Source organism: Panthera uncia, chromosome X (genome assembly GCF_023721935.1).
Source record: "Panthera uncia isolate 11264 chromosome X, Puncia_PCG_1.0, whole genome shotgun sequence".
Lineage (NCBI taxonomy): Eukaryota > Metazoa > Chordata > Mammalia > Carnivora > Felidae > Panthera > Panthera uncia.
The window spans coordinates 47,386,104-47,401,113 of NC_064817.1; the positions used below are offsets into that span (position 1 = coordinate 47,386,104).

At 38.3% G+C, this 15,010-nt stretch overlaps 1 pseudogene; it reads left to right on the forward strand.

Moving 5' to 3' along the window:
- Positions 1-2,101: 2,101 nt before the first annotated feature.
- On the forward strand, positions 2,102-3,166 carry LOC125932179 (S-adenosylmethionine decarboxylase proenzyme 1-like; annotated as a pseudogene).
- Positions 3,167-15,010: the final 11,844 nt, after the last annotated feature.

The following is a 15,010-nucleotide window of genomic DNA, read 5'->3' on the forward strand; positions in this document are numbered from 1 at the left end:
ACAGGGATGAAACTGGAGGACATTATACTAAGTGAAATAAATTATTCACAAGAGGGCAAATACACATGATTGCTCTATATGCAATGTTAAAAAAAATCAAACTAATGAAAGTATTACCAGAGGCTAGGGAGAGAGAGAAATGGAGAGTTGTTAATCAACAGGTATAAAATTTCAATTATACAAGATGAATAACTTCTAGAAATCTGCTGTTACAGCATGATGCCTGTAGATAATAATACTGCACTGTGCACTTAAAAGTCTGTTAAGGCAGATCTCATGTCAAGTGTCCTTAACACAGTAAAATATAAAATTATATGTATAAGATCTATAGGAGGAGAACTACAAGGCTCTGAAACATGAAATAAAAATAGAGATCTAACAAAATTGGGAGACATTCTGTGTTCATGGTTTTGATGATAAAGTTAACGTGTCAGTTCTCCCAACTTGATTTGTAAAATTCAACAAAATCCCAATCAAGTTTCCAGCAAGTTATATTGTTGATATTGTCAAAAAGATTCTAAAATTCATAGGGAAAGGCCAAAGATCAAGAATAGCCAACTTTGGGGCGCCTGGGTGATTCAAGTGGTTAAGTGACCAGGACTTCGGCTCAGGTCGTGATCTCGCGGTTTGTGAGTTTGAGCCCCATGTTGGGCTATGTGCTGGCAGGTTGGAGCCTGCTTCAATTATCTGTCTCCCTCTCTCTCTTTCCCTCCCCTGCTAGCAATCTCTCTCTCTCTCTCTGTCTCTCACTCTCGCTCACTCAAAAAATAAATAAAATAAACATTAACAAAAAAATAGCCAACACAAGGGGTGCCAGGGGCTTCAGTCAGTTGAGCATTTAACTTTTGATTTCTGCAGGTCATGATCTCAGTGTTTTTGAGATAGAGCTCGGAGTCAGGCTTTGCACTGACAGTGCAGAGCCTGCTTGGGATTCTCTCTCTCGGCCACTGCCCCACTTCCCTGCTTGCAATCTCTCTCTCTCCTTATCTCTCTCTCTCTCTCTCTGTCTCCCCCCCTTTCTATCTCTCAATAAATTAACACTTAAAAAAATAATAGCCAAAATAATACTGAAGAGAAAATTTTCAAGATTCATACTGCCCAATATTAAGACTTAATTGTAAAGCTATATAGTACTGGAGACAGTGTGGTATTGCTGTAGAGATAGAGATACAAATGTATAGAACAGAATATAGATCCCATAAGTAAAGGCACAAAAATAGAGTCAACTGATGTTTGACAAAGTCACAATGGTAATAAAACAGAAAAATATATACTTTTTAACATATGGTGCTAAAAAATGGATATCCTTAAAACAAAAATATGGAAAGGAAGGAAGGAAGGAAAGAAGGAAGGAAGGACAGAAGGAAGGAAAGAAGGAAGGAAGGACAGAAGGAAGGAAGGAAGAAGAAAGGAAGGAAGAAGAGAGGGAGGGAGGGAAGGAAGGACAGAGGGAAGGAGGGAAGGAGACAACAAGGGAGGGAGGGAAGAAGAGAAAGAATAGAAAGAACAAGATAAAGAGAAAAAGAAAGAACAAACCTAGACATACAACTTACAACTTACCCCAAATTAACTCAAAATTATAAACCTAAATCCAAAATCCAAAAACAAAAAAATAAAACAAAAGAAACAACTAAAAAAATTCTAGAAGAAACAGAGGATATCTACATGAGCATAGATATGGTGATGAGTTTTCCATACAATATCAAAAATATGATATGCAAAGAGATAAAGAAAGAAACAAAACCATAGAATTTGACCTTTATTCAAAACAATTAGGCTTACAATGTATGATAGGCAAAATTAGCTAGCACTCACTTAACTCTCAAATAGGGAAACCACGGACTACAAGAGACTGAAATGCATCTGTTTCTATTTCCAACAGTTGCAGGTTCAACTTTTGCTTGCCCAAAGCATAACAAAACAAAACAAAAATATGGAAAAAATGTAATTAATCTATTTTTAAGTGAATATAATACTTTTCACAAGAAAAAGAATATTTAGTAACAGGGATAGGACAATCTGCAATGGTAGTGGCAGCATCAGGAGAATAAATTTAATTTAGTTGATTTTTTGTGGTTAATTGTTTGCCAGTCTCATGGTGATGGAAACTGCATAGCCATTTTTTAAAGGGACAGAGAAACTACTGGAGAGTTGGTTCTCAAGGTGATATCTTGGAGCAAACCAAACATCTGGGGATCTTCACAACATCCCAAGATCTAAGTGAGACATATTTTTGAAGAATGTACAACATGCAATCATCAATGTGACAAATAACTGGAAAGTAGGAAGCTTATGTATTCAGAGAGGATAGTGAGGTTGCCTACAGATGTTCCATGTGGTACCACCCTCTCCACTGAAAACAGAGGTTTCCCTGTTGAAGCATGTAGGGATTACAGTGGATTTGACTGAATTAAAAACTTCTTTTATTCTTGTAAGAATTTCTCACCAAGGGTGCCCATACCAGAACTTCCAGAAAGAAATAGTGTTTCTTCACTATATTGCACACCTTAAAGTAACATTACACTGTATGTTAACTAACTGGAATTTAAGTAGACTGAAAACACAGTGTTTCTCAATGCAATTTTCCCTCGTAGAGCAGCATATTGCATGGGATATCTGAATTTTTACTGCTGGTACTTGTATATTCTGGATTTCCCAGAGAGTCAGGTAATGTGTCAGTGAGATCAAACCTTAGAAATTCTGATGACTAAGCTGGACCCAGTATTGATGGACCAACTGTACAGGAAAGATGGTGTTACTATAAAGGATGACACTGGTAAGAATGGACTTTGTGACTTAATACCAGGCTCTGTAATTGTTGCCATACTGTACAATCTTTGTGAGTATTTAATGAGTAGAATGGAATCAGAGGGAACTTAGTGGAATATTCACATCAGTCCACAACTAGAATTTTCTTATGGTAGCTTTGAAACAAACTTTAGTCATCTCTTATAATGTTCTGATTGGGAAAATTGTAGGAATCTTCATGCCAGGAAAATTTGTGACTACCTCGTTTGTAAATCATAGTTCCAAATGTCACAAAATGTTTTCTTCAACCCCAGAAGACTGAAGTTTTAAACCTCTTGGTTGCCAGAGTGCTATGTTCAACAGATAATACAACTTTGTCTAGACCAGTTTTGGTAAGCAGCAGCAACAGCAGAGTTAAGAAAAATAAAGAAAATAAAAAATACATTCACACACACACACACGCACACATAGAAGAAGGTGGTGACTGCTTTCTAGGGGGGGGCTGTGCTTTCTAAATCCACCACCATGTAGTTTCAGAGAACCCTGGATATAATCATAGTGTAATAATTTTGAATTATATGCATTATTATATCAAGGATTTAGATATCTGGCAGGAATGTTCTTTTCTGTATTTAGGTATTCTCTTGCCACTCTTGCTGTGAAATCAATGTGCATGTAGAAAAATTCCTCTACTGTATACAACTTTATAACATTTATAAAAGCAATTCAATTTGGTCTATGTTTAATGTAATGCTTCTTCAGGGATTGCTCAAAATTTATCACAGACAAGGTTTTTGTCCTCATTAGGTGTTGGCTTCAGCCTAACAATCTAGAATTGTTCTATTAAATTGCTGCCAGGATTTTGCATCCTGTTACAACCACTTTATACAATGTATTTTCTACTAATGCTAATGAAACCAATTTCTACTTCATACAGATTATTTTCTGCAGTATCAATTGATATTTCTTTTACACACACACACACACACACACAGAGAGATTAAATTAAATTAAACTTAAAAAGCTCTGCTCTACGAAAAATACAGTTAAATGAATGAAAAGACAAGACACTGGAAGAAAAAATTCAAAACATATCAGATAATGGACTTGCATCAACAATATGCATAAAACTCTTAAAAGTCAATAATAAAAAAAAATCATCCTGATTTTAAAATGGGCAGAAAATCTGAACAGTAACCTCACCAAAGAAGATAGATATTTGGCAAATATGCATATGGAAAGATAATCAGAATTATTTGTCATTAGGGAAATTTACATTTAAATAAAAATGGCACACCACTGCACACATATTAGAATGGTTAAACTTTGAAACCAAATGAATGGGGTTTGTGAGTGGGTAGCATCCTTGTCCACTTGTTGCCCAAACCAGAAACCAAGGAGCCATCATTAATACTTATTATTTTCTTCTTCACCTCCTATAACTGTCTAATTCTTTTTATGAGGGCGGGGGCCTGAGGGAGAGGGAGAGAGGGAATCTTAAACAGGCTCAATGCCCAACCCAATGCAGGGCTTGATCTCATGACCATGAGCTCATGATCTGACCCAAAATCAGGAGTCAGACACTTAACCAACTGAGCCACCCAGGTGCCTCTAACTGTCCAATCCTTCTCAGTTCTACCTCCTAGACTGTCTGAACTCCACTCCCTTCTCTTGATCTCCACTAGCAACAATCCGGCCCAAGCCTCCAGACTCATAACTCATATTATTACATTCAGTGGCATATTTTACATAATGAAGATGGCTATGTCATAATCTATTTTCAAAAATCTTCATATATTTCCCTTTATTTTCAGGACAGGTATTGCCCTGGGCTTAACGGTTCAAGGATGGGCTTCAGAAGGTCCATGAACTTCTTAATACTTTATGCATATTTCCTGTGATTTTTGCTGACATTATTTTCTGGGGAGAGGGTCATAGCTTCCATCAAGTTTTCAGTAGGCATCCCTTCCCCAAAACAGGTTTAGGAAGTATGCTTAGATAAAACCCCAAATCCTTCCATTACCACTCAAATGTCATTACTTTTGGAAACTGTCTTTCCCCCAACCCTCCCCAACATGCCCATGGCATGTTGATGTTCTCCTTGTTTTACACTCTTGCATACACCTGGATTTTACTCCAGAGTGTGTATTATAATTTGTAATTATACGATTCTATCTGTGGCAATCCAGGTATGGTTTATCACCTCAACTGCACTTTCACTTCCATGATGATAGGGTCTGTGTCAATTTCATTTACCTGTGTATCTCCATAGCACAGCTCCTACCACTTAAGTCCCCAATAAGTATCTTTAATAAGTGAACAAATGAATGAATGCCAGCTGTCATGTAGGTGTGCATTTAACAGTGGCATGCGATAGATAATATTGTTTATAAAATTATATGGGTGGATTTCTGGCCATGTTTAGTTGGTTAGAAGGTTCATATAGATGGATAATAACATGGTGTGTTCAGCCAGTATTTTTTTTAATGTTTTATTTATTTTTGAGACAGAGAGAGACAGAGCATGAACGGGGGAGGGACAGAGAGAGAGGGAGACACAGAATCGGAAGCAGGCTCCAGGCTCTGAGCCATCAGCCCAGAGCCCGATGCGGGGCTCGAACTCACGGACCGTGAGATCATGACCTGAGCTGAAGTCGGACGCCCAACCGACTGAGCCACCCAGGCGCCCCAGCCAGTATTTTTAAGTGAAATCAGCTGAGATTCCTGACAGAATTGAGTAAGCCTTTGGATACCCTAGTAACAAAGTATTCCAATAAAGGGTAACCTTTTGTGTTTAGAACTAAAGTGTAAGGTAGAGAACCACTGGATTTATGGCAGGAGGGGAAAAGTGCATTGGATGAAATGTTTAGATTTGATAACCTTAATTAAATTAGGTAACATAATTAGGAAGAAGGAAAGTTTTCTTGTAGTTTGGGAAGTTGACGTTATTAAGAATTACATCAAGACTCTTAAAGTATTAAAATACGGACCTCCACTTTGGAAAGTGGAAGACTTTACCTTCTGTGGTAAGGAAACAGGCATCTGGGAGCCTGTATCAAACTGCATGAATGAGCATACTAATGGCGCTGAAGCTAGTGTCCTACACTGACTGTGTGAGAGTAGAACAAAACCTTTTATCATGCTGACACACCAGGACTGGCACATGGTGATGACAAACTTCTAGCTGAGTCTTCAAGTACTGAGGACCTCTGAAAAAATAATGTGAGAGAAGTGAACATACACATAAATTTAGGAATATATATGAGCATTGGACTTCCAAAAATGTTTTTCATATGGGAAAACTCATTTTAAGTTCTGAATCCTCTGGACCTTTGTATGACAAAGCCAAATATGTACTGAAGACCCTAGTGTCAAACTTGGTGACAGTAGGTGACTACTGGCCAGGAACTTATGCATAAGTGAAAAAAGGAGGAGGACTAAGGCATCTAGAAAACAGGTAGGTCTCACCTCACTGAGCCCAAGTTAACATGAAGCTACCTAGTCTGTAGAAGTGTTTGTTAAGCTTGTCCCTTGACATCAAGTTGCAGAAAGTTGGTATGTGGCTGCTCAAAAATTTGGGAGGAGTCTTGAAAAGTAAATGGAAACATTCAATTTACTTTGAGGGTTCTTATATATAACTTTGAGATGAACCTCTCCCATTATGGAAGACGTTCATCACAATATAGAATAGGGTCTGGAAACTGTAGTGGAGATTATTCCCTCAATAAAAGTCACGAAGGATTTTGGAATTGTGGGGCTGGAAGATGCCTTTTCTTAGGTCACTTATTGTGCATAAACCAGATTTACTATTGAGTAAAATCGACCATTAAATCTCAAACATCAAAGATTCTCAGTTTCAAATTTGTAGAAACCTATAGGAGTCTACATATAGAAACCTATAGGAGTGATAATATATAGAAAATTATCTTTTTGGGGGGTCGGATTATATCACTGGACTAAGGGTAGAACTAGATGTGTTGGAAGTGTCAAGGGTTTATGATCACACTTTTATCAACAACCTTGTCCCATGCCTCAGAAACCCACTTTTCCATTCCCTATTCACACTGAAATGAAATTTCTTTTTTTTAAACTATTTTATTTTATTTTATTTTAGAGAAGAAGCGATTGCACTAACTAGACAGAGGGGAGAGTGAAAAAGAGAGAGAGAGAGAGAGAGAGAGAGAGAGAGAGAATCTTAAGCAGGCTCCATGCTCAGTGTGGAGCCCGATGCAGAGCTTGATCCCACGACCTGGGAATCATGACCTGACCCAAAATAGTCAGACGCTCAACCAATGAGCCACCCAGATGCCCCTAAAATGAGATTTTTGAAATTAGTTCTCACTACAATAGTGGGATTATAATTTCCTGGTGTCGTGTAAAAGATGGCACAATCCAAGTATCTCCAAGAGAAGACACTCTTCCTAAAGAGAGAAACCCAAAGATTAAGCATGCAAAAGGTGCTATCTGAAATCTCCTATTCATTGAATACCTTTCTGTTTTTGTCACCATGTCAGTGCACAGGAAAACAAATGAGGGATTTCCACATTAAATAAACTAAGGAAAAACTTAAGAGGGTATATAACCTGCAGGTAACTTTACTTGGGAATACGTATAGCACATGCATTCTGAATTTGTTGGCATTGCCTAGTAATGGTGACAGCAGATTTGCTTGATTCAGCTGTTCACCAATAGGTTGAAGAGACTAGTCACCTAAAGTAGCCCCTTTTTTGTCAGTCTGCCTAGGTGGAGGAAGGAGTTCTACTACAATTATATGCACTGCTGGATTTCCCCCCTTCTAGGACTGGGCAGATTTTTCCTACTGACTTTGTGATGGCTATTTGTCACGTTCTTCATGTTTGTGGCTCTTTCACTTGATGTGTCCAGGTTTGGATGGTCGGAATGTTCTTTCATTTCTCCTTTTTGGCAGATCTTATAATATAAGGTATATATAATAAATAATTAATTATATGTATTACAGAGAGGGAAGGCTAAGATGATGGCATAGTAGGAGGACTTTAGGTTTGCCTCGTCCCTCAAACACAGCTAGATCATTATCAAATCATTCTGAATACTAAGGAAATCTACCTGAGGACAGACAGAATGAACTGCACAACTAGAGGGAGAGAAGAGACCACATAGAGGAAGGTAGGAAGTGTGAAAATGTGGCTTGGAGGAGAAATGAATCACGGGTCTTGTGGAGGGAAGGGAGGCCTAGTCATGTAGAAAAGTGAGAGAGAGAGAGAGAGAGAGAGAGAGAGAGAGAGAGAGAAGCACACAGGGATTGCACAAAGAGAACACTTCCCCAAAGCCATTGGCTGGGAAAATAAGAGGGGCTGAATTTTGTGTTTTTGCAACCAGTGGACCTCAAAGACTGGAGTTGTAGAGGTCTGCGGTGTGGCTGGGATAGAGCCCTGAGGTTGCTTCCCTACTCCCGGAGAGAAGACAGGCAGAGAACCCCTGGGCATGATCTGAGAATTGCCTAAGAGCCTTGGTGAGAGACTGTTCTTTCTTCTTGGAGTGAATCTGTGAGAGGGGCATTGCTTCTCTAGGGCCAAAAGAACCAGGGGGTGCCATTTCCCTCCCCTGACCTTCAGGGGGAGCCACAGCAATCTTGAAAAAGAAAAGCACAGCCGAAGGCAGCAAAATTCTGGACTTCAAGCTATATCACAAAACTGTAGTGATCAAGACAGTATGGTCCTGGCACAAAAACAGACACATAGATCAATGGAACACAGTAGAAAATCCAGAAATGAACCCACAACTATATGCTCCACTAAGCTTCAACAAAGTAGGAAAGAATATCCAATGGGGGGGGGGGGAAACATAGTCTCTTCAACAAATGGCGCTGGGAAAAGTGGATAGCAACATGCAAAAGAATGAAACTGGGCCACTTTCTTGCACCATACACAAAAACAAATACACAATGGATTAAAAACCTAAATATGAGACAGGAAGCCATTGAAATCCTACAGAAGAACAAGAAGAGGCAGCAACCTCTTGCTCTTTGACATAGCAACTTGTTACCAGAAATGTCTCCAGAGGCGCAGGAAACAAAAGCAAAGAAAAACTATTGAGAGTACATAAAAAAAAAATATATATATATATATATATTCTCCACAGTGAGGAAAACAATCCAGAAAGCTAAAAGGCAGCCAATAGAGTGGGAGAAGATATTTGCAAATGACCTATCTGATAAAGGGTTAGTATCCAAAATATATAAAGAACTTATAAAATTCAAGACCTAAAAAAGAAATAATCCAGTTTAAAAATGGACGGAAGACATAGATACACATTTTCCCAAAGAAGACATCTAGATGGCTAGCAGACACATGAGAAGTTGCTCAACTCATCATCAGGGAAATACAAATCAAAACTACAATGAGATATCACCTCACACCAGTCAGAATCCTAAAGTGAACAACACATGAATCAACAGATTTTGCCAAGGATGCGGAGAAAGGGGAATGTTCTTACACTGTTGGTGAGAATGCAACATGGTGCAGCCACTCTGGAAAACAGTATGGAGGTTCCCCAAAAAAGAAAAAAGAAAACTACCCAACAGTCCAAGAATTCCATTATTAGGTTTGGATACAAAAATAGTGATCCAAAGGGATACATGCACCCCAATGTTAATAGCAACATTATCAACAATAGCCAAAATATTGAAAGACCCCAAATACTAATATATTGATGAATTGATAAAGAAGATATTATATATATATATATATACATAATATATATATTATATATAATGTATATATATATAGTATATATACATGTGTGTATACACATACAGTGGACTATTACTCAGCTGTAAAAAAAAACAGAATGAAATCTTACCATTTGCAAGGACATGAATGGAGGTAGAGTATTATGCTGAGTGAAATAAGTCAGTCATAGAAAGATACCATATGATCTCACTCGTTTGTGGAATTTAAGAAACAAAACAGATGAACATAGGAGGAAAAAAAGAGATAGGCAATCCAGACAATGACTCTTAACTATAGGGAACAAATTGAAGGTTGCAAGATGGGAGGTAGGCAGAGGGATGGGTTAAATGTGTGATGGTTATTAAGGAGGGTACTTGGTATTATGAGCACTGGGTGTGTATGTAAGTGATGAATCACTAAATCTTACATCTGAAACTAATATTACACTGTATGATGACTCGCTGGAATTTAAATAAAAACTTGAAAAAAAAATGTATATGTTTTAAATATGATATGTTTACACACACATATGTAAAACATACATATACATGATTACATGATTATGTATATATGTGTATATATGTATATATGTGTGTATATATATATGTATATATATATATATATGATTTACATATTATCTATCTAGATAGACATGATTTAAAAGGTCTAATAAATAGATCAATTGATAGATAGATAGATAGATAGATATGATTTAAAAGGTGTAGCTTCAGTATGGGAGGGGCAATCCACCATGGGCCCTGCACCATTCCCTGCGTATTCTTGTTGCGAATACAAAGAATGAAAGAGCCCTGTCTGCTCTTTACAAAAGGCACTTCTGGGCGATATGATTTCAACAAGCAACCTGGAGTGGTGAGGTAACATCTCTCACCCCACAGAAGAGGAATATTTCTGCTTGTTGTAAAAGTGGTGAATCCTCTAAATTGCTGTTCTTCACCTTCACAGTCAACAGCATATGCAGGTATCCATCATGGGCTCTTTGCCACTTCCCCCAGCTCCTGTGGGACTTGGGGACCATGGGAAACCAAAGCAGAACATTAACTGTGAATACTTCCCTTTTCATATTCAAGTAATGAAGCTCTCTGTCTCTGTTCCAGGAATTTCATATCTTCACTTGTATCAATCAAACAGTAATAGGTCAGTTTATGAACTTGTAAGTACAATAAAATCATAGACCCTGAACAGTTCCTGATAGTGCAAAAATTGATGAATATTTATGTGTAATAGAAGACTTTGCTTTTCACATGGTGTTGGGTCCAGAATGAAAGCATCATAAAATATGACAGGTGGTGGACTCTATAAACAAGTATGTAGAAATATACTTTTACATAGGAAATATGAGTCACTTAATGACAGAAAATTCTTCAAATAATGGAATAGGCATTCTTAGAAAGTTGAACTTTACATTGTGTCTTTTGAATTTATTCCTATTTTAACAGCAATCTGCAGATGGCAGAGTGGGAAAAAGTGATGAGAGAAGCCACACTACTTGGGATGAAGGCAATCACCATTTGGCTATTGGCTATTGGCTATTGCCCTGTGTTTGAAAAATTATGATGCAGTCAGTGAATTGTTATAAGGTCTATTGAAAGTTACAGCAGCAGTGGGCATACAGATCAAAAGGAAAAGAACATTAAGTATAGTAATCAACTGCTTCCACTCTGGAAACTGATTACCAGAAATTGCACCCACAAACAAATGAGAATTTTTATTTTGTAGACGATGGGAATTCACTTTGATAAAACTTTGAAAGGCATCACCTAAATCAGTATCTAATCACATATAAACAACATACTTTAAACAAAATAAATAGAGCTCAACTCCCAATATAAGTAAAGGTGTAGAAAGACACTCATAGTGGTATCTTGGGGTGGGGGTGGAAGAGACAACAACTTTGTCTTAAGCATGTTTGTTGAAGATTAAACCACCACATGTTTGTGTTTTAGAAAACAAAATTTTGTCTGAATAGGTTTTCTGAGCATTTCTTATGCTAGATATTATATAAAAATACTGTGACCTGTCAAAATAAACTTGTTGTGAATTGTCACTTATGTGTCATATTATAATCTTCTGAACACAAACAGAGATTTTTCAAGAGAGCCGAAGTATACATAGGAGCCTTACAGCAGCATGTTATACCACCCACCCAGATGGTCAATAATAGCTGTTTAGTATATGTGCAGTCCTTAGGAATGACTTGTTCTAAACATGCAGAAGAAAGTCTGTTTTAGGACTTGTACACATTTTCAGAAGGAAATTTTAGCAATCATTCATAAACCATGGTTTTACTCCATAATGCATCAAAATTGAAACATTGGACATAGTTGAAGGTATATAAAAGTGTACTATGCTGCAGTTTAGAGAAAGAAAATAATATGTGCCAATTTGTGTTAAGATGTGAGAGAAAAGCCCTTAATTCCCCCAGAAGAATTTGTCATTTAAATGGAAAAGGCACAGAAAGGAAAAGAAAACCATCTGATTCATTTGCTCTAGTCTGTTTGAAATCTGAAGGATCTTAGTAAGAATTGCATTTAAGTAAATAAGATGGTTTTCACACAGGAAGAGGATATTTTGGGTAGGGACAAGTGGTCCTTTAGTAGTAGAAGCTGCCATGTCATGAAGTCTTCCTTCTGCAAAACTTTCCCTAAGTAATTCTTATTTTTACTTCTACATCTGAATTTACTGGCAGTCTGCTATGTGTTATTATATATATATATATATATATATGTGTGTGTGTGTGTGTGTGTGTATTGAACTGATTTTGCTCTGAGAGTTGGAAGATGATGGCAGAGTAGGAGCACCCTAAGCTCAACATATCCTGTGAACACAACTGGATAACTATCAAATCATCCTAAATTCCCCAGAAAGCGACCTTAAGACTGACAGAGCAAACTGCACAACTAGAAAAAGAGAAGAGGCCATGTCAAGGAAGGCAGGAAGTGTAGAGACCTGACTTGGGGGGGGGGGACAGGATGTGGGTGCTGTGGAAGGGAAGGAGATGTGGTCGTGGAGAAGGGTTCAAGAGAGAGAGAAGCAAACAAGGGAACACACAGAGAGAATGGTCACCCAAAGCCATTGGCTTGGAAAATGAGAGGGGCTGAATTTCATGGGTTGTTGCAACCAGTGGGGCTTAAAGCCTGGAGTTTGAAAAGTCAGCGGGCTTGGCTGGAATAGAGCCCAGAGGACACTGTGTTCATCCTGGAGTGAAGGCAGGCAAAAAACCCGGGGGAAGATGGCATGGAAACAGTGATCTGAAGAGAGTCTGGGCACACAGTGGGGGAGATTATTCCCTCATTGTGGAGTGTGTCCCTGAGAGGCTGCATTCATGGGAACACCACACGTGGACAAAAGAGCTGGCTGGTGCCATTTCCCTCTCCTGCCACTCATAATAAATACAGAAGCACCCACAGGAAGCAGCACAAAACTGACACTGGCCGCCTAACTTGCTTACACCGAGCCCCACACTCCTGCACTCCAGTGTAACTGCCCTTTTAAGTCACACTTGTCTCAGTCCCAGCAGGGTGGGCTCCTCCCTCAGAAGACCAGCACAAACCCCTGCCCACACCATGTCTTCCCACTACAGAGTTCTGCAGGACCTCAGTTCTGGTGGAGTTGGTGTCATGTCTCATTTCACAAGCATACCAGAGCACATCTAGTTAAAACTTGTCATTCAGGCCAGAGACCAAACACTATCCACAGCAGGCAAGGAAAGCATCTGCAGATGATTGGCCTGAAGGACAGAGTGGCCAAAACACAGCAGCAGAGTGCAACCAGCACACACCATGGACACTCCCTGAAGCATCAGGCCTTGGGCACTACATCATGTTTTTTCATAAGGCCATTACTTGTAACAGCAGGGTACACAACTGGTTTTTCTAACACAGACAAGAAGGCAGAGACTTAGAAAAAAATCCAAGATGGAGGAAATTTTCCCCAAAGAAATAACAAGATAAAGCCACCTCCAGAGATCTAAGTGAAACAGATATAAGTAACATGCTTGATGGAGAATTTAAGGCAACAGTCATAAGGATACTCACTGGGCTTGATAAAAGAATAGAAGACATCACTGAGACCCTTACCACAGAGATAAAAGAGTTAAAAAACAATCAATCCGAGATGAAGAGTGCAATAAATGAGAATGAAAAGTGGCTTGATGCAATAACAGCAGGTTCAAAGAAGCACAGGAACAAATAAATTACCTACAAGGAAAAATAATGGAAAATAACTAAGCTGAACAAAGAGAGAAAAAATTATGTCACATGAGAAAGGACTTATGGAACCCAGTGATGCCATCAAATGTAATGACATTTTTATTATAGGAATCCCAGAAGAGGAAGGAGTAGAAGCAAAAAGAGGAGGAAGAGGAGGAGGAGGAGGAGGAGGAGGAGGAGGAGGAGGGAGAAAAGGGTGCAGAACATTTATTTGAAAAACTCATAGCAGAAAACTTCCCTAATCTGAGGGAGGAAACAGACACCCAGACCCAGGAGTCACAGAGAACTCCCATCAAAATCAATAAAGGCAGACCAACACCAAGACATATTGTAATTAAATTTGCATAATATAATGATAAAGAAAAAAACCCTTAAAATCAGCAAGACAAAAGAAGTCCTTCACTTACAATGGAAGACTTACAATCTGTTGGAGATTTCTCACCACAAACTTGGCAAGCCAGAAGGCATTGGCAGGATGTATTGAAAGTGCTGAAAGGGAAAAATCTGAAGCCAAGAATACTCTATCCAGCAAGGTTGCCATTCAGAATAGGAGAGATAAAGAGTTTCCCAGACAAACAAAAACTAAAGGAGTTTGAGAACACTAACTCACCCCTGCAAGAAACATTAAAGGGGGCTCTTTGAGAGGAAAAGAGAGACCAAAAGTAACAAAGATGAAAAAGGATCAGAGAAAATTTCCATAAACAACAAGAAAACAAGAAATAAAATGGCAATGAATACATATCTATCAATAATTACTTTGAATGTTCATGGACTAAACACTCCAATCAAAAGATGAGGGGTGTGTCAGAAAGGATACAAAAGCAAGACTCGTCTGTATGTTGCCTACAAGAGATTCAGTTTAGACCTAAAGACACCGGAAGTCTGCAAGTGATGTGGATGGAGAAGCATTAATCAAGCAAATGGATGTCAAAAGAAAGGTGGAGTAGTAACACTTATATCAAACAAAATAAACATTAAAACAAAGACTGTAACAAGAGACAAAGAAGGGCACTATGTAATAATAAATGGGTCTATCCAACAAGAAGATATAACAATTGTAAATATTCATGCACCCAATATGAGAGCACCCAAATTATAAAACAATTAATAACAAGCATAAAGGAACTAACTGGTAATAATAGAATAATAGTAGGGGACTTTAACACCACTTACATCAATGGACAGATCATCTAAACAGAAAACAAACAAGGAAAAAATGCTTTGAATGACACACTAGACCAGAAGGACTTAACAGATACCTTCAGAACATTACATCCTAAAACAGCAGAATACACATTCTTTTCAAGTGCACATGGAATATTCT